Genomic DNA, 25,030 nt, shown 5'->3' with positions numbered 1-25,030 from the left:
GTTTTGGGGAGAAGAGTTTTTATAGGCAAAATTTGAGGGGAGGGATGCAGGGTATGTGACTTTCTAATAATTGGCTGATGGTGAGGTAACAGGGGTGGTCTAGGAATCTTATGCTCGGCCTGAAGTTACTGTCCTCCACCTGAGGGGAGGCCTTAGTTCCTGCAGAAGAACTCAAAGATATTGTTATGTATATCCCTTGAGATAGAACCAGTATCCTGCTTTAATTGTTGCACTGTAGTTTCTTGATTGTTCCTCCTTTGTTTCTGCATTCCGTATTTCCCCGACTGGTAGCCATTTGCTCTGCCCTTTGGAACTTAGGAAAGGTCTAGGAGGCTGAAGCCTTTATCCTGCAAATAAGAAATGGGGGACCTGGAAAGGCTTTTGTGCCCAGGAGGGCCCCATGGGGTCCTGCTTGGTTTCATCATCACTTTCAAATGTGGAACACATTTACCAAACTGGAATAATCCTCACTCTCCGGATAAACACTGTCTAGCCCATGTTTCACACTGTTCCTTCATTCTGGAATGTCACATTCCTAGTCTCCCCTGTTCCCTATCCTGCCGTGGTGTTAAGTCCTACCAGAAGTCATGTTCTCTTACAGCCTTGTAATCCCTCCATCAGCTGACTTAGCACAATTCTTTTTATGACTTTATTATGACTGACCGTGTTCTTTCATGTGTGATAGTCACTACTAGTTAGTAGACTCTGAGGGCAGGAAGGGGTGTAATGCTTCTATTCCCCACTGTGCTTAAAATGGGGTTTCGCGATTGGTAGATCTCAGCGATGGAGTCCTGAAGGAAGGAATATATTGTGGGGATCAGAACCAGATATCAATTGTGCAGTCAAATATATTCTAGTTGTTTCAAATATTTATTTTATTTTCACATATTTCTATTCAATATATAAGAGGCCTTCCCTGCCCGCCATAACTGATGGAGTCCTGTCACTCCTGGCCCACTTGCTGTGCTTTAATTTTGCACCTGACAACATATCACTGTGACTGTGGATACGCTATAGAGCCTCCAGTTAGTTTCTGTCTGCCTCTGGAATGTAGGCTTCATGAGCTCAAGGGCTTCATCTTTTTTGACACTTAGAATCTTTAGCAAGAACTCAGTCAGTATTTCTTGAACAAGTGAATGGATAACTGAAATAATCATAGGCTTTACTCTGCTAAAGTATGGATAGTATCAGTTCTAAGTTTCTAAAAGTATAAAAACAGGCTTCCTAATAACTTGTTTTGGAGGTTTTAGACCTTAAGTTTTCAGAGTAATTCTAAGAAATGGAAGCCCTTCCAGGAATGCTGTTTAGAGGCGTTCAACATGGTCCTGAGTTTGACACACCATTGTAGGCTATCATGCAATGCAGCCTCTAACAAAAATAGGCTGTCTTGAGCCCCTGGTAGTAGAACTACTTGCTTTTATACCAAGAAGGTTGGGGAAAGCACCAAAATCTGTATGTGACATGTGCTGAGAAGTTCATGCTGTGAGACCGAAAGTTCTTAGGAGGTTACCTAAAGTGAAAAAACATGTCAGCAGGGCCTGTGGTGGGTCCATGTGTGCTAAATGGGTCTGTGACAGGATCAAGCTCACTTTCCTTAATGAGGAGCAGAAAATCCTGGTCACAGTGTGAAAGGTACAAGCGCAGAGTCAGAAAGCTTAAAAAAAAAAAAAAAAACTTTTTTGAGTAATAAAAAAAAAACCCTAAAAGACTTGTTCTATTTAAAAAAAAAAAAAAAGAAAGTAACTATGCTAAATAACTATAAGAGGAGGTTTCAAAAGTGTAGTCAGGGCTTCCCTGGTGGTGTAGTGGTTGAGAGTCTGCCTGCCAATGCAGGAGACACGGGTTCGAGCCCTGGTCTGGGAAGATCCCACATGCCGCGGAGCAACTGGGCCCGTGAGCCACAACTACTGAGCCTGCGCATCTGGAGCCTGTGCTCCGCAACAAGAGAGGCCGCGATAGTGAGAGGTCCACGCACCAAGATGAAGAGTGGCCCCCGCTTGCCGCAACTAGAGAAAGCCCTCGCACAGAAACGAAGACCCAACACAGCCAAAAATAAATAAATTAATTAATTTAAAAAAAAAGAAAAGTGTAGTCAGAGCTCAGAAACATTTTAGTTTAATTTGGTGAGTTTAACTCTTTCTTATCTTAATTTTCTTCTTTCAATACCAAAAGAGTATACTGGGAAATAACTGCTTCTCTTCAGCATAGCACTTTGCTCCCCAGGCAGACGTTGGAGTTAAGTCAGGGGTTAAACAAAATAAAAGGTCAGAGGATGAGGAGGTGATGCTGCCACACCGTTTCTCCGTTTCTTCCCGTCCCCACTTTCATCTCAGACTCTGTGATCCTCTAAGCCTCATCTTCCTAAAGCATGTCACCCCACCTCCTTTCGCTGTTTGCCCAAGTGCGATATCACCCGGTGCTTTGCATACAAATTCAATTCCTGTTCACATCGTGCAGGGTGTAACATTTGTAAGGAAATGGAAATGCTTTTGCTGTGCTTTCAAAGTAGGATGAGGCTGGCCTTGAGCTTTGAGGTTTATCTGTACAGCACCTGGCACCCAGGGGACCTCAGGAAATATTCGAAGAGATGAATGAACCGTGTACAGAGGAGGCAGCCCAAAGGCCACTGCAGGTCACAATGGAACACTCTTTATCAGCACTTATCTGACTTGATTGCTTGGTGACACTCGACCCTCTCTTTCCTTTGACCATTTTTCCATGACACTCCTTGGTTTTCCTCTTACCTTTTGGTTGTCTCTTCTTATTCTTTCCTGCTTGTTTTTCACCTCCCCCTTAAATGGTGATACCTCCCTCCCAGTTAGGTTCTACCCTGATCCTCTGAATATTCCCCCTGGATGACCTCATCCAGGTTCGTGACTTCAGCCATCACCATGCAAATGTGGATGACTTCCAAATAGATATCTTTGTATACCAGCCCAGCCCACATTTCTAAGTCCCACGTCCTATGTGTCTCTTTCTTTCTTTTTTTTTTTTTAAATTAATTTATTTATTTATTGTTGGCTGCGTTGGGTCTTTGTTGCTGCGCATGGGCTTTCTCGAGTTGCAGCGAGCGGGGGCTACTCTTGGTTGTGGTGCGTGGGCCTCTCATTGCGGTGGCTTCTCTTGTTGCAGAGCACAGGCTCTAGGCACACAGGCTTCAGTAGTTGTGGCTGGTGGGCTCTAGAGCGCAGGCTCAGTAGTTGTGGCACACGGGCTCAGTTGCTCCGCGGCATGTGGGATCTTCCCGGACCAGAGCTCGAACCCGTGTCCCCTGCACTGACAGGTGGATTCTCAACCACTGCACCACCAGGGAAGCCCCTATGTGTCTCTTTCAATCTCTACCAGTAAATCACACATTCTTATTTACTATTAGTAAATACTAGAACACCACTTCTTTACTCCCCACCCACAAAACTAACACCAGCTACCGAGTCAGACAAACCAGAAACCTGAGAACCACCACCTACTCTCCCGTTTGCCTTTCTCCCCACATTAAATTAGTTGCTAAGACCTGTCTGTTCTACCTTCTCTGCTGAATTCATTTCAATTCACGTAGGGAATGATTACTCTGATGGGTTACCATCTTCCAAATGGCATTCGCCTATCCATCTTCACCAGTCCTGGCCTCTTCTCATGACGAGAATTGCAGTTACCTGGCATCTCTGCCCATCAGCTTACATTCCCCCAGGTGTCCTCCATGTGACCATGGCTGGGTGGGCTTTCTAAAAATTTTATCTAACTCTGCCCCTCCTGCTTCAACCCTCAGTGGCCCCCTGTGCCTTCAGGATCAAAAGTTCAAACTAGTCCCACGTAGGTAGAAAAGTCATTCAGGATACTACCTCCTAATCCTCCAACCTCATTCCCTACTCCTCTGGCGCCCTGGTCGGTCCAAACTCCTTGTGCAGTTTCCGACACGCCCCACTGAATGCTTGTCCCCGCCGTGCTTCCTGCCGGAGCGCTTTTTCTCCTGTTCTTTAGCTGTTCTGCTGTTTGAAAACTGGTTCGTTCCGCAAGAGAGTTTAGTTTCACTTCTGCCCTCCTTTTTTATGCCTTCTTCTGTCCTCTTCACACCCCTCTGAATGTTTGGAAGGCCTTGTAAAATTGTGTCCTTGTCTCTCTCACTAGACTGAGCAGTCTGAGATATGTGTCTCTGGCATCTAGAACAGCATAGACCAGTGTTTTTCAAAGTGGGACCCGCAGGCCTTCCTGTGTCAGAATCATTTAGCCATTGTCAACACTCATGTTCTTAGGCCCTCCCCTCCCCCATAGGACCTAGAAAATCAGAATTTCTGGGTGTTTTAAACAGACTCCCCAGGTAATTTTTATGAGTATACATATTCAACCAATATATTTAAGTAAACAAATCAGCTGGAGCCTTTGAGCTTATTTTTAAATTCACATACACTGCAGTAACTTGGATTTGTTGCTGATACTTCTATCAATACTCCTCCTGTTTATAGAAGACCATTTAATTTCCTAGAGAAAAGTTTGCCTCTACGTCATAAAATGAACTGGGGATTTGGAAGTCCTGTGGCCAATTCTAAACACTTTGATAAACAATTTGAACAGTTCAAATTAAATAATCCACACAACTAGATTTAAGCAGCCCTGATGACTCTTCTTGTTCTTTCCGTGAGCACTTGGCCTCATCTCTCTGGAACTCAGTTTTTCTCTGCAAATTCAAATCACTGGGCATAGCTCCAGATGGCTTACAGGAATTTGAAAATCATTGTGGCAGATATTTTATGTGTTTCATCATTTTCAGTTCAATGTCCAAGGTGTAGCCCCTACACATAAAATAAAATTATTGCTCAGGAGACTTCCTCAACTATAGAAGACTATTTATATACGAAGAAAGTAAAAAACAGTGCAGCCGGAACTTCTATATACAAGTGGGAGTGAGAAGTCTCTAGTGATCTTTAAACTCACCAACTATCCCCTTGAATAGAAATATGTACTTACCGATGTTTATATGCATTTAAGTGCCAATATAAATACACACTCGTGCACAAATGTAACTTTGCTCTCTGATATCCTGCAAGGATTTATATTCGTGTGCATATAAACTAGCCTGAAAATCCTGGAGCCTGCCAGATGGGTTGCACCTTGAATAAGTATAGCTGTTGTGAACTTTAGCCCACATGTTTGCTTAAAGAGAACTACCCAGTCCCTGGTGGCTGATGCTTTTGTCCGGTTTGCGCAGTGCTTATTATTGTGTAACTTTAACTTGCCCAAAATTGTCCACAAAGCGTTTTGTCCTTTCGTTTTTCTGGACAGTTATTCCCTTGGGCCAGTGTGTTGCTCCTGCTTTAGCATTCAGGGCTCAGTCATTTTTAATACTTGACCAATCAAGCTCAACTAAGTGAGAGTAATTGTGGCCAAAATGCCTAGGCAGGAGGTAGAGAGTTTTTGGGTTTTGTTTTCCTGGTGTTTTTTGTTAACAACACAATAGATCAGGTAGCCTAGCATCTTTTATAGAAGGAGCCTCTACAAATGTCACTATATAAACATTTACATTTTAGAGGTAATGGCTTGCTTGTTCCCACCCACATTATTAAATCGCTGCAGCATGCCATGTATTTCAGTAGCAAAGAACTTGGTACGTTGTATTCAGAGAAGTTTGAATAGAAATTCAGAATATTCGTTAAGAGTATGTTGCGAACTATCAGAAAAATTAACAAATAGAACCGTAATTAAGTATGGAGATTTCCTTGTTTCATTCAGCAGAAGTCCGGAGCATGCGGTCTAGAGCTGATGAAGCAGCCCAGTGATGCCATCTGGAAAGCAAGCCCATTTCATCTTTCTGTGCCTCTGGCTTTCTCTCCCATGGCTATAAGATGACTGCCACCAGGCATCCAGTCTGTGACAAGGCAGGAAAGAGAAGTGCAAAGGAGCAAAACTCCAAAGGGTGTGTCAGCTAAATCAAGCAAGCGTCCCCAGAAGTCCCATCTGGCCGCTTCTGCTTCTGCATCATTGCCAGAACTCTGTCACATGACTAGCCCTAGACCAATCGCTGGAAGGGAGCCAGGGAGAAGGGCATTGTGATTGGCAGTTCAGTCATACCGCCATCCTCAGACAGCTTCCCTAAGGATCCAGTCCATTGAAACTAGGGTTCCAACCGAAGGACATCTATGGAGCACATCGCTTACTAGAATGTTTGCCCTGGTGCTGTGCCATCTCTTGAGAGACTCAGGGACTTTCCAGGTGATGACTCTGGGGACATTCCTCTCATGTGGCGAGAAGTGAAAGCAATCCAGTCTAGACGTGCCTCACCTGAGAAAATATATACAATACAATAACAAGGTTCGATCTTTACAAGTAATCATTAAATTTGTCTTCGGTAGGGACGCTCCCCAAACTTTCTCAAAATACACTTTAGTTTAAAACAATTTATACACAATTTTCTGGGAGTAAATCTGTTGTATAGAGCAAGATAAACCTGTCCTTTAAAAAGGTTTATTTTACCTTTGAGGCATGAATATAAAATTCATAACGTAAAATCTTGGTAATCACTCACATACTTATTGCATCTTCATAAGTGTGTTCCATGGGAACTTAGAACTTTACAAGTTCTGCCCTGTTGGTTGGGAAAATGGGTGAATGTTTGCTTAGTCCTGAAACTGACATTATTGCACGCCGCTGGTTGACACAGGAGGGAGCATAATTTTATAGCTAAGATCACGATAAGCACCAAAACCATGAGGAAATATTACACTTTGCTGCATTCCCCATACTCACAGATGGATAGAGTGAAAGTAATTTGCAGAAATCACCTGACTAACCTCATATACCCATACATTGAACATTAGACCATGTGATCAGTTCCTATGAAATGACTCCCCAACTAAGAATGTTCAGACTGGGGACTTCCTGTATCCACATTGCACACGCCTGCCTTATCTTCAGCTCCAGGCCCTGCCCTTATCTAAAACCTGTGCTACTCACTCAAGCTCCTGCTTTGATCTTATCAGTGAGCAACCTCTATATATCACAAGCAAAAGCATGTTGACTTCATTCATTTAAACGCTTCAGTGGCTTCCTATTTGCTCTTAGGATTAAAAAGAAATGTCTTAACATAGTCTATAAGAGCCCTCATAATCTTGCTTCCACCTATCTTGGACCATCAGCTCAAAACTCTCAAAACCTACTCTTGGGATCTGAAGGTCAAGCACACTAAATTCCTTATAGTTATTTGAATGTGCTCTCTCTCTCTTGCTTCGGTCTCTGCCCATGCTATTCCCACTTACTCATCTTGTCTAAATCTGGGTGAGGGTGCATCCGTACTATTATTGGAGTGTTTCCTTATTATCTTATTCCTCCACTTTCCCATACACTTGTCTATTACCCCCCAAAGACTTTAAAGTCTCCAAGGAACCAGGGAGTGTGTCTATTTTGTTAACTCTCCTCAATGCCTTGCACATAGTCAGTGCTTAATAAGTATTTGTTGAGTTGCAATATGAAAGAAAGAATCAGAACTCTCCTTACTCTTAGCCCAGATAAACTCTTAGCAGTACAAATTCAGCAAAATTTGGCACCGTAAGCCAAAAGGCTTTGTAAATTTTTATTAATTAGGAGGTAAATAAATATCTTTGATCTCTGTTATTAGACTAAACTATCATCCTCCAAGCAATTCCTGAAAAAGTATATCTTTCAACTGAAGTAGCTCATTACTTACGAAAAGTTCCTAGGTTTCAGTTTTCTGGTTAAAGGGCAAAGAATTTTAGATTAATGTGTTTGTTAAATGCTCACATAAATGAGAATCTTGAGAAGCTTAGTGAGATGTAGGCTTACCTTCTCATCCTCAGAGTCGTAGAGCAGCTACAGTGCAATGTCCTGTCTCTGTTCTTAACGCAGAGTACAAGAGATTGCCTGCCACTCTTCCTTTCTTTCAGTTTTCCTCTCTTGTCAAAGTCTTGGCTAGTTGTAATGCACTGATATTTTTTTTTGTAAATATGATATTAGCCAGCAGTTTTTTTATTGGATTGTAGGATATAATTGATTTTGATGTGCCTTACAGTTATGTTATCTTTGAGGTAGGAAATCAAAGAACCCGGAGGGATGTTGGTGGCTGAAGACAGGGAGCTCGATAATCATGATGATCTTGACGTAGATCAAGCTCAAGTCTAAAAGTCTTGTAAGAGTCGTATTGAAGTGCAGACTTTTAGGGTTACTGTTTGCTCTTAGTCTGTTCAGGCTGCTATAACAAAATACCACAGACTGAGTCACTTAAGTAACAACGTTTTCTCACAATTCTGGAGACTAGAAAGTCCAAGATCAAGACACCGGCAGATTCAGTGTCGGGAAAGGGCCTGCTCCCTAGACAGTCGTGTTCTCTCTTTAACCTCGCACGGAGCTTTCTTTTATAAGGGCACTAATTCCATTCAGGAGATCTCTGCCCTCATGACCTAATCACCTCCCGCAGACCCCACCTCCTATCATACCACGATGGAGGTTAGGATTTCAACATGAATTGTAAAGGGAACACAGACATTCAGACCACAGAACTCTTCTAGATTCAGAGGATTAGGGAGGTGGGAATCTGCAGCCATAAGAAGCACCCCAAGCTATTCTGATGCACGTAGTCATTGGACCATATTGAGAAACACTGAAGATTTGCTAGGTGAAAGCGCTCAGTCAGAAAATGTACACTTGCATATAGATGTTAGAAGACTAGCGCCTCCAAGTCCGCTTAAACTCTTTCCAGATTATCAGGGGTCAAGTTAGAAGGTGGGAGAAAATTGGCATCTAATCACCCACCACCTTCCATAAAAACACTTCTTCCAGAGGCTTCCCAAGCCACCAAAGGGGCAACACTGAGTTACTTGTTTGCCGTTACTGGAAATTCCAAGCCTCCCTCCCTTTTTTGAATCTGCACTCCTCCCTCCCAACTCAGACTAGGATCTAACATTTTGTTTATGACTTTCACTTTAGCAGGTTTTTCTCAATCTCTAATTCTCACTCCCAATCTCTAGCTCTCTTTTCTCACTCAAATTAAAATTTATATTGTTTTTATTTTTTAATTAAAAAAGTAAAAAATATATCCTCTTTTAAAATATGTGTTGCATAGACACAAGTGGAAAATAAAACTTACCCATAAACCAACCATCTCAATGCAACTTTTTTTTTGTAACTTTTTAATAAAGAATAAATAAAGAAAATTAACTTTTATTCACCCCTTTCTTTATATATATTAATATAGTTTTGGCCTTTCATTTCACAGGCAGAGAGAGATCTGAGTTCTGTAAGGATGTGAAGATATCTTTTGCGACATTAGAAAGGATGAACTAGGGAAATACAGAGTGTTTTAAAAAGTAAGTTGTAAGTTTTTGGCCTTTAAAGAAACGGCTATACCTTATATTTGGAGTGTTATGATAACTTCCTAAAATTGGGATTAGGTTATAGTGTATATAGCGTTATTACTTGGTCGAAAATTTAAAACCTAACTGCAACTCACTTAAGCTCTGGAATAAAAGGCCTAATTTTTATTTTTTAATGGAAATAGTTGATACAGTGTATTTTAAAAGAAATTCACTTAGTTCCTTTTTTTAGTTTTAAAGTCATATTTTATTCATTTTATTTGCCTCTTTTTCTAAAGTTTTGATTTCCACAGTACCATTGGGCTTTGCGTCTTATATGTATATTTAGAGAAATACACATTAAAAAGTCACTCGTGTTCTACATCCCCCTGCTGACTCAGGAAAAAAACTGAAAACTTATTTCCTTGTCCTTGTCAGGAATTATTATCCCTTTTTTTGCCACTTGGACCTAAAACCAGTTTGCCAGTGAAGCAGAATTAATGTGCTTGTAGAAAGTCAAATTCTGTCTCTAGTTGGGAATAATCCTGTCAGTTTTTTGAAGAACCAGCCTTTGATTTTGTATATTCAGGTTTGGGTTTGCAGGAGGAAATCCTGAAAGAACACTACACATCTTCTTTATGAGAAAGATTAAATAAATTCATCTCTAGTGTCAAGCTACTTTAGATCTGTCTTAATTTCAGATTCTACCGTGGTACCTCATAATCTTTGTCTACAGACTAACTTAATTCACAAAAGATCAGAAACTGAGAAGTTTGGGGATTTCTTAGGAACTCAGATTTACAATTATAATTACCCCCTAAATAAAATGTTGTTTGCTTATGCAAATTAATAAACTTTCTTTACCATAGTCTAGATACTTTTATGCCCATTCTTCCTGAATGATATTTATGACTATGCAAGCATAGCTGTATTTATCAATAGATGAAAAGTTACTGAAAGAAGCAGAATTACTGTTCAGATGTACACTTAGAGATATGCTCAAAGGATATCTCAGTATACTGAAATTTCCAAAGGCAAAATTAGCAGAACCTGGTAATTGTAAACACAGAAGACAGTTCTTGCCCTTGTTATTTTTCTCTGCCTTTTCTCTGCCTAGCTTTTCCCAGAGGGGTTCACTCCCTTACTATAAGTCTTTTGCTCAAATTCACCTTCTCAGTGTGTCTGCCCTGGCCACCTTATTTAAATTGTGGTCTGTCCCTCACTTCCCACCTTATTTTCCCCTCACACTGCTTTACTTTCTCTTCTTTCCATCGTATGTATAATCTTGTAACATATCTTATTATTTATTTTCTTATTTATTGTCTGTCTCCAGACATGTAACCTCCATGAGCGCAGGCTTTTTTGTCTGTTTTGTTCATTGACGTATTCCCAGAGCCTAGAACTGTGCTTGGCACACGGTAGGTGCTTGATTAGTACTTCTTGAATGAATAATCAGGAGTTCCAACTGGAGTCGGAAAAGAATATGGAAAATTTCTTTTTCTGTGGGGTTCTTTGTGCTGTCAAAATGTACAACTTTTCTTCCTTGGAGACGCTATTAAGACCAGACATAAGATAAGTTTTCAGTGAACATATGCCATATCAATTTCAGTGAATATATGATATAAATTGTTAGATTCAGTCAATTTACCCCCCTAAAATTCATCAAATTAATGAGAAAAAAAAAAGGAGTCATCGTCTTGGTGTCATTTAGGTAAAACCTCTGCTTTTTTGCTTTATCATATGCAGTTACGGATAAGAACTCTTGATCTCAGTGCCCACCCATGTACAGTCAGGCAAGGCTGTTTTGCCCCTGGTCATATGCATGCCGCGTCTTTAATGAGAATATTGTAGACTGATAGACCTCACAATGGACCTGTTCAAAGAGTTTGTAGGTGGGAGAAAGATTTAAGTCTAAAGATAGAGATTAGATTTTGGCATCACATGCCGCTCTTGAGATGAAGAATCTTCTTATTGGAGCGACTTTGTACTGAGAACTGCTGGTCCAGTCTCTGCCCCTTGACTGCTCTGATGAGTGGAGTTCTAGCCCAGCTGCTCACTTCCCTGTCCCAGGCAGCCAGTAGGAGCCAAATGAGGAGGATATTGATGAGAAAAGGAGCCTCTCAAAGCCCTTTCATAATTTCAGTCCTTTTTGACTTATGGGTAGACTCCCTTGGGTGTTCCCTTTTTGTATAAAGCTCTAAGGGAAGTTATGGGTGAAAGGCAGGACTAGAAATTGAAAACCAATTACCTAGGATCATCAGCTGTTGCTGACCCAAAGCAGAAGATGCACCAAAGGTCAAATAGCTGATAGATATTTGCTCATGATCAGTCAGGTTCACCCAATGCCAGGTGTGTAGAATTGAGGGAAGATTCTTGGCCAGTAACTGGTTTGGAATAATCAGATTGTGCCATATCTGTAGCCTGTGGTTATCCTTTGAACGTCTGCTGACATCCAAGAAATGATGCCAGTTTTACAAATCTGGGTTAGATCAGAACTTTACCTTATGGCCAGGTTTGCTTTCACCTCTCACCACCAAGGCAGAAGCAACCTCACAATACAGCACTGTTATACCCACCCGTGAGGCTGCGTGGCCAACTGATCTCAGCTCAGACTTGCTGCAATCAACATTTTTTATTGTGAAAATACTTTAAGTTGTGCAAAGAATGAGCATTGTACAATATTAATTTCCTAACATTCCATGGGCCTTTTAACTGCAGTGTAAATCAGCCAAATGGTCAAATTCAACTCTTTTCTTTACTGGTAGCCTAGTAATTAAATGACTATAAAAGGATCTGCTTTTTCCTCCTACTATAAATAGGTCAGAAAAAAAAAGCATATCTTCCATAACATTAAAAAATTTTTCTTTTAGAAATACCTAATTTACCACACCACCCCCCCCTAGTTGCAGGCATCTGAAATAAAGCAAACTTTCCTTTCCACCTAAAAAAAAAATAACAAAAAACAAAAAACCTAATTTAGAAGGCTTATTTATAGCCATTTTTAATTGTTATTATTTCTAAACATACTTTTAGGTGGACCAGTACTTTTCAGCTCAGTTCAAGAGTGACCTGTGTGTGTCATCTAAGAAACTTATGTCCTGTGTCCTGTCTAGGACTTTTTATAAGAATAAAGTGTTCATTCAGATCATTGTTTCACAATGTTACTGCTCTTCATACTCAAGCTGAGATATCTAAATGATGTGTTTTCATAAAAGCTCTTGAATATTACAAATTTGGATAGTGCAATTTTGCTTATTTATTATTTTCAAAGTACTCACAAAAGGCTAATATCAAATTCACAGATGTTCTGGTATCATGTATACCTTTAAAATGACTAAACAGGACTTGAAATACTTTTGGCCATAGAGACTCAACCAGCCTGATTTTTGGCGTTTGAGTCTCTTATAACATCTATTTTTTTTCCCCCGATAATAAGCAATTGCATTAGGTACCATGTATTGAGCACTTACAGTGTGTCAGATGCTGCCAGGTACAGTATTTGGATGATTTACAACAAGCCTGAGAAGGCAGTGTTACTTTCCCAGTTTTTTTGATGAGGACACTGAGGCAGATAAGATGTACAGTATTTTACTCAAGATCACAGAGCCAATATGATGATTTACAGCCAGGATTGAAACCCAGGTCTTTGTGACTCCAGTAGATATGATGGTGACTATTCTGGTATCTTCCAGTAAGACATGTGCAGAAGTATATGGAATAAAATTTGTGTAATTTTATATAATATTCATGCAACCACCACCAAAATGCTTGGTGTGTTGGTTAGCATTTTGTACTTCTAAAATTTAAAACATTTTTAACATTTAATTTTATTATATAAAATTTTCATCTTTTATTATTAAACTAGTAAAAAAAGGTATTCAGTACATAAAAGTAAATTGGAGAAAAAAAGCATGCATAATCCTGCCACCCAGTAATAACAACTGTAAAATTGGAGTGGGGGGTATTTCTTCTTCCAAGACATAATTATACCACATTCTGCTTTTATCTTCCATAGTTATTAAAATCATATACACTTTATGTAACTCTAATGGCTGTGTAATAGTATTTTGAGTGGACATACCATAGCATATCCCTGGCTCTTAGAGATCTCGTTACTTTTTCACTGTTGCACTGTAGAGATTAACTTTCCTTTACCATATTAAAGACTGTTTGCCTCAAACAGACCCTTGAAGTAAAATTGCTGGGTTAAAAGCTATGGATCTTTTAGAATTCTTGATAAATTGTTTTTTCAAGAGCTATATTACTTTACCTTCTGGCCAGCAAAACAGATGAGTTACTGTATCCTCACCTGAATCAGGCATTATCACTTCCCTCATTGCCAATTGATAGCATTAAATAGTATCTTAGAGCTTTCTTGGATTATGTAATAATCCTGATCAAAATTAACATGATTTATTTATCATCAAAATAGTATGATGCTGTTGTTGGCATTATTTTGATTTCAGATTAAGCCTGGCCCTTCAGAGTCGGTCTGGAAATGTATCGGTGAATAACAAAGATTCTATTGATTGCAGATGACGGTACAGTCATCAGGTGGAAAGTGGTGCTATCACAGTGCCAGTCTCACTTTGTATCTGTCTGTTCTGTCTTTGCTTATTTTATGCAGATGATTACATAGAGAAAGCAATATGTGGGTTTCTGGGCAGCAAGAACTAAAGAAATTCGATGATGCTTCCCCAGTACTTCTGAGCAGGTGCTTGTTACAATATACTACTCCCGGAGCAGCCTGCCTCAGTAGAAACAGAACCATATTTCTGAAGAGAGGTTTAAAAAAAGTCAATAGAATTGAAACTAACTGGTAGGATTCTTTCAGCTCTTGAGGTAAACAAAACTATAATAAAATATAATTTTCACCATTTATATTTACAATCAAGTGAGTTTGAAGCGTAGATTCATAGGTGACTTCAGCATTGGTTATCTTCTTTAGTCTCCCAGTAATATATATATATATATATATATTTTTTTTTCCCTTAAAGTATTTCCAAAATGCAACATCTTTAAAATAGCCAATATATTATTCATCCATTCGTATGTCAGGAGCCCACTTTAGGCCAGCATTGTGGTATAAGGCCTTGGGTGTACAAAACTGAGAAAGACACAGTTCCTACCTTTCAGGATTACAGACCTGTAAATTTATGTGTGAAATATAAAGAGTTAAGTGCTATAATAGGTAGGCAAAAGGTGTATAGAAAGCACAGAGGTGATGAAGGAAAGGTTAATCCAGTTGACCTAGAAGCAGTCAGGGAATATCTTCACAAAGATCAACAAAATGGCAAGGATGGGTTGGAAGGGCATTCAAAGTGGTGAGAATGGCGTGTGTAAAGACAGACAAGGTGGGGCAAGGGGTGTGATGTCTTTTGAAAATCACAGTATGGCTGTAGCATAGGATGTTCCAGGAAAAGTTATAAGACATGATTTCAGAGTAGTCAGAGGTAAGATAATTTGAATCATTTGAAAGCATTTAGACATAGTTTGGGAGACAACGTCAAATCTGTTAAAATTCTCTAGGGCCTATAACCCACATTAATGACATTCCTGTTTAAATAACCAAGGTAGTTGGAAAATATAAAGTACTTGCCTTTGTATGATTTTATGTCTACATTTTCTTAGATATAGTCTTGTACACGTGTCCTCAGTAATTTTTCAATACTAGATTCTATGATCTGAAAGCACAGGAATATGGCAAGTCCTTTTGTACAGCTAGAAGGACACAGTAAATCAGTCTAAGTAGGAAGATACAAAGGCAGAAAATTGTGTACTATGTCAAAGATTGCGAAGAAATCACATGGAAAATTGTGTAATATGCCAAAGTATGCCCAGCCATTAAGTGACCCAGGGAATATGCCTGTCAGTATACAAAAAAAGTAGGCAAACATCAGATTGGAAAAGGAGTCAGCTTCTAGCATGCAGTGGCTTTTGAGATGTATTCTCCGGAGACTTTGACCACTTAAGCAAGGGCACTGTTTTTTAGTTTATCTTCTTCAATTTATTTCTCTCTGTTAAAATCAATAGCCTTATGAATATGACTTAAAGGAATACTTTCTTGAAGAATCAATAGATTTCAACAGTAAGTGATTATTTATGTTTGTGAATGTCAGAAAGAATGATGGGGAGCTGGAAAAGGTGATGATACACTATAGCTGAAAGAACCAACTGGGAAGTTATAACATTCTGGATAAGAACCCAGTGTAGCGATTAAGGGCACAGGGCTGACACTTGGCTGCCTAGGTTTAAATCCCAGCACTGTCACTGAAAGTCTCTGGGTTCTGTACAGCTATTTAACCTTGTTCTTTAGTTTCTTGGTCTGCAAAATGGGCATGATCGCGGGTTCTCTGAAATGTAAATGAGACACTGTATATAACAAGTCCTTGAAACACTAAGAACAGTGCCTGGAATATAATAAGTTCTCAGTTAAACAAGTTATTATTACTTTGACCAAATTGAAAAACATTCTATTTTAGTGGTCTGGAGCAGTGCACAAATGTGCACTCCAAGCCAGTGTTAACTTTGTGTCTATTGTGGAGCAGTAAATTCATGTACTAGAGATCTACTGTGGATGCTCAGTAAAACTTTTAAATGTTGTTGTAGCATGTAGGCATGTAGGCATCTAGAATTTCTCAAATTGGTTCAAAAATGCTTTAGACTGAAGGATACATCTTTCTTTTTTTTTTAATTGTGAGAATGGGTACCATTTTTTTTTTTTTTAATTTATTTATGGCTGTGTTGGGTCTCCGTTTCTGTGCGAGGGCTTTCTCTAGTTGCGGCAAGTGGGGGCCACTCTTCATCGCGGTGCGCGGGCCTCTCACTGTCGCGGCCTCTCTTGTTGCGGAGCACAGGCTCCAGACGCGCAGGCTCAGTAGTTGTGGCTCACGGGCCTAGTTGCTCCACGGCATGTGGGATCTTCCCAGACCAGGGCTCGAACCTGTGTCCCCTGCATTGGCAGGCAGATTCTCAACCACTGCGCCACCAGGGAAGCCCTGAAAGATACATCTTGAATAAACACTTGACAAATCTTTTTTTTTTTTTTTTTTTTTTACTTTTTTATGGGGAGTGGGGCAGGCGGGACCTTTATGTGTAAACATAGCTAAGTAAAGAATATTCTTTCTCCCAAATCTTGTTGCTTAGTAAGTTGGTCTTGACAAATAAGAAAAGAGAATAGTGAAAGCAGAGGCTGAGGTTTACAGAGTGATGGCTATCTATTAACACAGTGTGTGCATGCCACCGTGAATAATCTCAAGGACACAGTCCCTCTTAATGCCAAAGGGAATGCCCTTGGGAATATGGGACGACACATTAACCTTCAGGCTTTCAAAGAAGCCATGAGTCAGATACACACCCTTCTCCTTAAGCACTTTTACTTCCTTCTGAAACTGTCTGATTGAAGAAAAGGATGCTCTGGGCATTGCTATTTTAAGAATCTCTTTTCTCAGAACCCATGCTTGATAAATCCCAGCCGTACCTTAGACATGTCTCAGGATTCACCTGCCATGCAAGTGAAGAAGAAATTATTCTTGTCACACAACCTAGTAGTAAAGAGAAACTTTAGAAATGAAACAAATTCCCCTTTCACTTTCTGGAGAAATGGGAGTTGTACTCTTCATTTCTATTTTGTTTGATAGACCTTGAGACTTTTCTATTAAACATTTTCCCCAAGAGGAATTTTTATCATTGTTCCTAGCTTCGATCCTGTAATTGAAGGGGGGAAAAGAAAAAAAAAAAGCAAAGTGAAAGTCTCTGTGGGAAATGATGAACACAGATATAAAGCTAAAAGCTCCTAAACCAGTGTTGGCCACCCTGGTAGCTTTTATTCTGGTTCCCCATGTAGAAACTGATGACACACACATAGTAGAGAGCAGCTTCCTGTTCAACTCATTCAGCCTGGTACACAATCATCAGAGGATCAGTGTCTCCCAACATGGCAGAAATGCAGGATACCAAAGGCCTGAGGGTGACTAATAAAAATAATCAAATAATTTGTTCTAAGATTTAGAAAACAGTGCAACTGATTTTGTTCATTACAATTGGCATGCTTTAGCATATGGTAGCACCTACTTGTATAGTTCTGAGATTTACAAAGTAAAGTTGTTCTTAATTTTAAAAAGTTTGTGTCACAGAAACCTTTATTGTTATCAAATTGTCATACTTTGATGATTTAGAAGAGACTGGCTAACTAAGAACATGTAAGATCAGTATTAGAGGTGTAAGTCCTGATAGTCTAATGTATTTTTACAACGTTTCCCCATCCAGCGCTAGGAAAGGGTTGGCAACCATGGAATTCTTATACTCAAGGGGTGAATGGAAATAACTGGAATTCTACTTCAAAAGGGGGTTGTATTGGCAGTGACTATTCTTCATTCCAGGTTATTCGTTTCTGTTGCCTGGAGAGATATTATAAAACACAATTCTGGATGATCTTCTTGGCAAGGGTAGCATCGCAACAGGTATACAGTTTGTAAGAATTGATCACTCCAGACTTCACAGGGCAGCTGGACCATGATTCCATTGTAGACAGAAATGAACCTAATTCTAGAATAATGACGGGAAATATTGCTCGAAATTGGTCGTTTTGTCTTCTTTTCAATTGTAAATGGAACTGCTGATTTGAAACCAGGCGTTTATTTACTCTGTGCTTGGAATTGGTTTGAAGCAATTCAGCCTGAGCGTATGTGAAACAAAAGTGATGTCATTCTAAGCAATGAGCATGTTTTTCGAAGCTGTATCACATTTCAACACACACTCTTGCATTTTCCGATTTCTCTTTTCTTCATCTCTTTCTTTATATTTCTCTTGTCCAGGGTTTCTCAACCTTGGCGCTGTTGACATTTGGGGTGGATAATTCTTCACTGTGAAGAGCTGCCCTGTGCAGCGTGCAGGCCCTCCACATACTTGCTGCCAGTAGCCAGTCCTCCTCCAGTTGTGCACATGTCTCCAGACATTGCCTTGTATCCTCTGAGGGGCAAAATCATCACCGCCTCTGAGAACCACTGGGGTAGATGAAAAGAAAAGAGGTCCGCAGATTGAGCCCCGAGAGCCCTGCAAACTTTAAAGACTGGGGAGATGAAGAGGGAGCGAGCAAAGGAGAATGAAAAAAGAGCAGATGGTGAAGTTGGGGAAGGAATAGGAGAATACAGTGTCCCAGAAACCAAGTGAAGAAACTGTCACAGAAAAGAGGGGGTTACCATCTGTGTCAAATGCTGCTGTTCAGTAGACCACTTGAGATGAAGGCTCCCTCTGTAGGGATTTAGCATACGAGTGATAAAGTGTAGAACACATGGATTGCTGCAAATAGGAGGATGTACTGGATGGAGCCTGTAGCGTATATTGTAAGATTGAAATACAGAGGATGGTCACAAGCCAAATAATCTTTGTTGTTGAAAATAGTATAAAATGGCACTTTAGAACCTGTGACAGTCGGGATAAATTGAACACATGCTAATAATTTCTAACATATCATATATTTCAGTGGAAATCCTAAGCTTTGGTGCCTAGTCCCTTGTAAGGTAGTATATGATAAGTCGTGTGTTACTAATACGAGTTCAAGTACTGACATTTGTGAATTTATATATTTATGAGTGGCTTCCGGACAATCCGTAACAGTGTGACTCTTAGCCCCTTGAATTCTAAAATGCTTTCTTGAGTTGGAGAGAAGAGACTGCTTTCGGATCTAGCAAACCAAAATTAAAGGATGAAGGTTTGCCATCTGTAGGGGATTCCTATGTCACAATAGAAAAAGGGCTTTAGACCTTCCTATTATTCAGGATAATCCATGTGGTGGGTTGAATAATAGTCTCTCCAAGATGTCCATGTCTTAATCCCTGGAATTTGTATTTTACCTTACAGAGCAAAAGAGACTTTGCAGATATGAGTAAGGTAAGGACTTTGAGATGAGGAGATTATTCTGGAATATCTGGACAGGCCCAAAAAGGCAAGGAAACAGATTTCACCCAGAAGCTCCAGAAGGAATGCACCCCTGGGAACACCTTGATTTTAACCCCACAAGACTCATTTCAGACTTCTGGCCTTCAGAACTATAAGATAATACATTCATGTTGTTTTAAGCCACGAAATTTGTGGGAATTTGTTTCTGCAACAGTGGGAAAGTAATACAATCCAATTCGTAAGGCAAGTTTTCCTCATTACCAACCTTCTCAAAGCTAGTGCCTATAGGCCTTATTTATGTCACTGAATGAGAGAGCAGATTTTGAAGGAGCGGTGTGAATACCCTAATCAAAATCTTGCCGTATTATTATTTTCAAGAGCAAAATGAAATTGATAGTCTTTGCTTGGATAATTAGGTGAAGGCTCATGGGTGAAAAAATATCTGCCATTTTTACTACCCTGCTAATATGTCATTGCTTCTTCTTGTCATTGCTAGTTTTTACTCAGGTTTCATTATGTAAATTTGATTTGGTGACAAAAAAGTGTCCATGAGTTATACCATGAAATAATCTTCATCATTGCTGAACTGTTTACTCCCTAATCTAGAAATAGTGTTTGGGACATATTTTCTCATTGCTTCCCCAATACCCTTTCAAAATTTATATCCAGGAGAAAGTTAGTGCAATGGTATATTTAATCACCCAATAGTTAACATGAAAACATGTAATTTTTTCCTTGATAGTATTTTCCAGCTTCTTTAAAGTTGTCTGAAGCAATGAATGTCAACTAAAACTCTTTATAAATAGAAGGAGGTAGTTAACAGAACAGAAATGGATCATCTTTCAGTTCAAACAGTTTGCCCTTGAGTATAGAGAAAGTGCTCTCAGATTTGGGTATGTTTATGCTTATTTATATAGTTATCTGTGCAGCTGTCATTTTGATTTAAATCTGGGAACATTTTATGTCTGAATTGGATTTCATCTTGTAAACCCGAAATCCTGTTTCCATTCCATTGTGAATAATCATATGCTTTTTATAGTGTTTTTTCACTTCTGGTTTTAGTCTCCAGCTCTCAGATAAATCTATTATCTACAGAACATTCGGGCTTCTGCAGGATAAAGACAAACAGAAAGCAGATGTTTATATTTGACTCGGTTTTATTTTTATATTTTTAACATTTTATATTAATTTTATATTTCTATGGGCAGCAGGTCATTCGAGCGGATGACAAGATTTTTTTTTTTAAGCTTGCAGCCTTGACACAAGCCCATAATTATACGTTGTACAACTTCTGGCCCAAGAAAATTTCATATTCAGGGAAAAAAATCACTAATACCTCATTTATATTACATAGTAGATTTTAAGGCTGTAAGAGATAAAATTTAATCTGGTGACAGGGGTGGCACTCAACTGCTCTTATTTAATAGGAGCCATTTCAGAATTATAGTATGCTTTCTGTATTATCTTTATTATTATATTTAAAAATAATCAACAAGTGAGCATTTCTTCATTGGAAATTCAGATGAAAGCTTTCTGTTTCTTAGAACAAGGGACGTTTCTTTAAGGGCATTAGCACAATGAAACTGAATTGCTGATGAAACTACTTTCTGGATTCTCTTTCTGCATGTTGCCTCTCCTGTTCAGAACATATTGGTTTGTTTGTTTGTCTTTTTTATGGCCGCTAGAGTTAATGTTTTACCATGACTGGTATCAGTAGCTGATGTATTATATAAGACAGTTACGTGAAAATTGTAGCTTGAAGTGACAATCATTCCCAAAGAATCGGGATGAGAATATTGAGAGCAATACTCTCAAACAAAACAGAAGCTAGAAATTATTTTGTCAATGCAGGGCTCATTTTAAGTTTGCTTTGTGGTGGGAGGAGACTTGTCTAATTAAGACCACTGATACATTTTTGGCTAAATTTTTATTCAGAGATTGTGGCAAGCTTTACTCTTTTTAAGGAGATTAGAAACCTCTGTCAAAGAATTCTTTCTTTCTTTGATTTACTATCCTCAGAAATCTTTGATTCTAACTTTGGCATTGATTCTTCCTGACCCGTTAGGTTAAACCATGTCTTCCAAAACAAAAATATTCTTGTACCTCTCTAGGATTCAATACTTTAGGATTAAAGCTGACCTTTACTCTACGTGACAATTCAGGACACAGCTTGACTGACATAATGCCATGATTAGCCTAGCCATTTTCTAAACTTTCCTCGGAACAGGAGAATATTCATTCTTTTTTTTTTTTTTTTTTAAATTGAAGTATAGCTGATTTTTTTTAAATTAATTTATTTATTTATTTATTTTTGGCTGTGTTGGGTCCTCGTTTCTGTGCAAGGGCTTTTTCTAGTTGCGGCAAGCGGGGTCCACTCTTCATCGCGGTGCGCGGGCCTCTCACTATCGCGGCCTCTCTTATTGCAGAGCACAGGCTCCAGACGCGCAGGCTCAGTAGTTGTGGCTCACGGGCCTAGTTGCTCCGTGGCATGTGGGATCTTCCCAGACCAGGGCTCGAACCCGTGTCCCCTGCATCGGCAGGCAGATTCCCAACCACTGTGCCACCAGGGAAGCCCAGAATATTCATTCTTAAATAAAAATTTAAAGAAGGTCCCATCTGATCATTCCTGGGAAGAGCAGCAATTCATTAAAGAAGATCCTTCAGTTCATACACGCGCTTCAGTAACTCCTGTGGCTACAGATGCTGACAGTGTAAGTTGTGAGGAATATGCCAGAATGTTTTGACTTAGAGTAGTAGAGTCAAACTTCAGCCACATCTGCCCGCTGGAATAGAAGTAATTAATGCCAAATTTCTCTGTGAGCATATCTTTTTTTTATTCTGCCCTCTCCCATCTCCAAGACTTTTAGTGCTCTCCACGGCTTAAAGCAGCATTCTCCATCTCTCTCGTTGTGGAATCACTATCTGTCATTCTTCCCCCTTCTTCTTGCATCCAAGTCACATAATGTTATATGCATGAGTGAATCTATTCTTTTTTTTTTTTAAAGCAGGAGGAAAGAAAAGAAAATTAAGCCATGAATTTCAGTACTGTACTTTAATTATTAGTGGTAACAAATTACTGGCCACCTACCTTACAACCTATTGCAACCTTGAGCTAAGATGCAGTCCTAACTCTGCTGCAGTTTTCAGAACTCCACACACTGTGACTTTCCCCTACACTTCCAACCTGGCTTTCCCCACTCCAAAGCATCTGCCTGATCTGATACACTCCTGGCTTAGCTCAGGCCTAACACCACTGCTTCTTCCCAGCCAAGATCACTTGCCACTGTCCAGCCATCCAAAGCCTAAAGGGTCCACATCAAAGCACCAACACACATTTTTTTCCTGTCTTTCTAACCAGATTAGTAGAGGCAGAATTTTCTCCTTCATAGGGATTTTTTTTCCCCATTCAGTGGCATACTAACCACACTGCAAATGAAAAAGATTAAATTTTGAATGGATGGATGGATGGATGTCAGTATTTTTCATCAACAACTGAAAGTATCTAGGGAAACAAAGGTAATTAATTGGTATCTGGCCAATTTAAGTATTAGAGAGATGGCATTTTTTTATGGAGCTGTGTGTGTGTGTATATGTGTGTGTTTTTTTACACATTTTGAAAGTATTTTCTCCCCAAAGATCTTATTTCCAATTGTAAAAAGAAAGTCAACAAGAAAACAGAATTTATCAAGATTTTTTTTTAAGTGGCAAGGGGAAAAAAGATATGTTGACAGGAAACGTACAAGCAACATTCTACAACCGGTCTATCCTAAGAGGAGTGTTCTTTCCTAGAAAGGATATGTAGTCATGTCATTAAATCCATTGTATTAACGTAACTCTACTTTGATTGTGACCTACGTTGGCAATAGAAAGACTGAATTACAAAAGAATGGTTTTCTCACCTTAAACAAAGAGAACCTGTGATCTTTAAATTAGCATCTAGGGGAAAGCAGGATGAGAAGCAGAGGTGTTTACAACTCAAAGAAGCTCAGAAATCACACATCATTTGCTGGGTCAAACATAACAGATTAGAATAACACCCTTTTCTTCAGTCATGGCTTGTCTTGCAATTATAAAGTCACCATTCATTTGTATTAATTATGGACATATTCCACTATTATTCACAAAACTATTCTTTGTCAGAATTTCTGGGCACAGAGTTAATTCCCAGTTATAATTTACTTATGAATAAAAACTGCTGAAAATTTTCCACTATTTTTAATATAGAAAAATGCGTCTATGAAGTCTTGGTGGAATTCTCAAGAAAGTGACACAGTCCAGCCCTGGCAAGAGCTCCAGGAGCACAACTTCGGGTTCCCTCACCAGAAAACCTTCCTTTATACCCTTATCAAATTTTAACCACCATACACATCCACTGAGTATCTTGTTGGCAAAAAGCAGTGTATTTCCTTCAGTCTCTGGGTCTTGTTGACCTCAAACAAATAGATGACCAGATATTTCTACAGCAAAGATGGGTTTATTGGGGATCAGCAGAGAATTGCAATTTGGGGTCTACAACCATGGCAAGCCACGTGCAAGTCACCACAGAGGAAGGAAAGGAGGACGGCTCTTATAGAGGGGAAAGGGAAGTGGGGAGGGCAGTAGTAAACAGAGTCCATGGCTTTTCATTGGCTGAGTTGTTGCCACGAAAGAAGAGGCGTCTTTCTTCTTCCTGTTGGGCTCTGCTGTGGTCGGGGACAGGAGAGCTCCCCCTTCTGGTCTCCTGACGCTATTTAATTGAGGTTTCTGTTCATTGGTTTTTACAGTCTGCAATTCATATGTGTCCTATAACTACTTTCAGAACCTTGAATTATTTTCTGACTTGAATCAGCAACGGAACTAAAGGAGAAACCTTAAAAGAGATGTGGCCTTACTGAGTAACATACATTCTCAGCTTCACACTCTTCACACATAGAAAGGTGGAAACTTTCTATGTACCAGGTAGATCAGCCAAAGTAGGAGATGCTTTTAGGTCTCCTTTTCTTTTCTTTCCTTTTTTCCCTCACAGCTTAATTTTCCCTTTCACAACTACTTGTGTCTCATACATACACAGTAGCCGTAAAAACAAAGTCACTGACATAAAGGAGCTCAGGTCATCTCCCCAAGGTGCTCATTAGCAATTATCCTATGTGAAATGCTACCCACATGAAAGTTTTGCCATTCTCAGATAAACTTGTCTAACTTCCAAAGGAGTGCAGGTCACCTGGCAGAGATCTTGATGTGAGCATTAAGGGACTCTAGTTACTAGGTACTGGTTTCAGTGGAATCCCAGGAGTTGAAAAAAAAAAAAAGCATTTGAATATATACATACCCTTTAAGAAGTGTTGTTAGACAGAACAATACATACAAATCATAAGCAGCTACTCAGAATAGGTCAGAATAGAAAAAGCATCTAAGAATGTTTTGGAACGAAGTACCATGATAAAGAAATCCAGCTCTTTAAAGATAAAAGATAAACCATTGTTTTGATTAATTATGGACTAATTATTATTCACATTCACTAATTATTTCATTATTCACATTGATGACAGAAGTAAAAGGGGAAAAAAGGGTAAATACAAGCATGACAAGCTCAAAGCATATCAGTATTTCATTTGGGTGATCCTTATTTGGTTGGTTACTTCGTAATTATAGCTACAGAATCACCTCCTGAAAAGTATTTATTAAGTACCTACAGTTAAAGGTTGTGCTACAGTGTGTGTGTGTGTGAATATAAAAAAAAAAAAAAAAAAAAAAAAAAAAAAAAAAAAAAGGTTGTGCTATATGATTGTGCATTTAAGACTTCCTAAACAAGAGTCCATACCATCTAGAAATTGCTAGTTATCTGGTAATAAAAC

General features: G+C 39.3%; 1 protein-coding gene and 1 pseudogene across 4 annotated transcripts in view; both read left to right on the top strand.

Moving 5' to 3' along the window:
- ELOVL6 (ELOVL fatty acid elongase 6) overlaps nt 1–25,030 on the top strand; it is a 132,168-nt gene that overhangs the window by 48,292 nt on the left and 58,846 nt on the right. The window contains exon 1 of one of the 4 annotated variants that reach the window (XM_036852893.1): nt 19,169–19,187. The exons of the other annotated variants lie outside the window; for them this stretch is intronic. The gene's annotated coding sequence lies outside the window, so the exon portion shown is untranslated. Of the gene's footprint in view, nt 1–19,168; nt 19,188–25,030 lie in introns of those variants that run through there. 4 annotated transcript variants of the gene reach the window in all.
- Nucleotides 1,311–1,659, top strand: LOC118895583 (annotated as a pseudogene).

Source organism: Balaenoptera musculus, chromosome 5 (assembly GCF_009873245.2).
Source record: "Balaenoptera musculus isolate JJ_BM4_2016_0621 chromosome 5, mBalMus1.pri.v3, whole genome shotgun sequence".
Classification (NCBI taxonomy): domain Eukaryota; kingdom Metazoa; phylum Chordata; class Mammalia; order Artiodactyla; family Balaenopteridae; genus Balaenoptera; species Balaenoptera musculus.
Note: the sequence above shows the minus strand (reverse complement) of the source record. Positions and strands in the feature narration are given on the sequence as shown.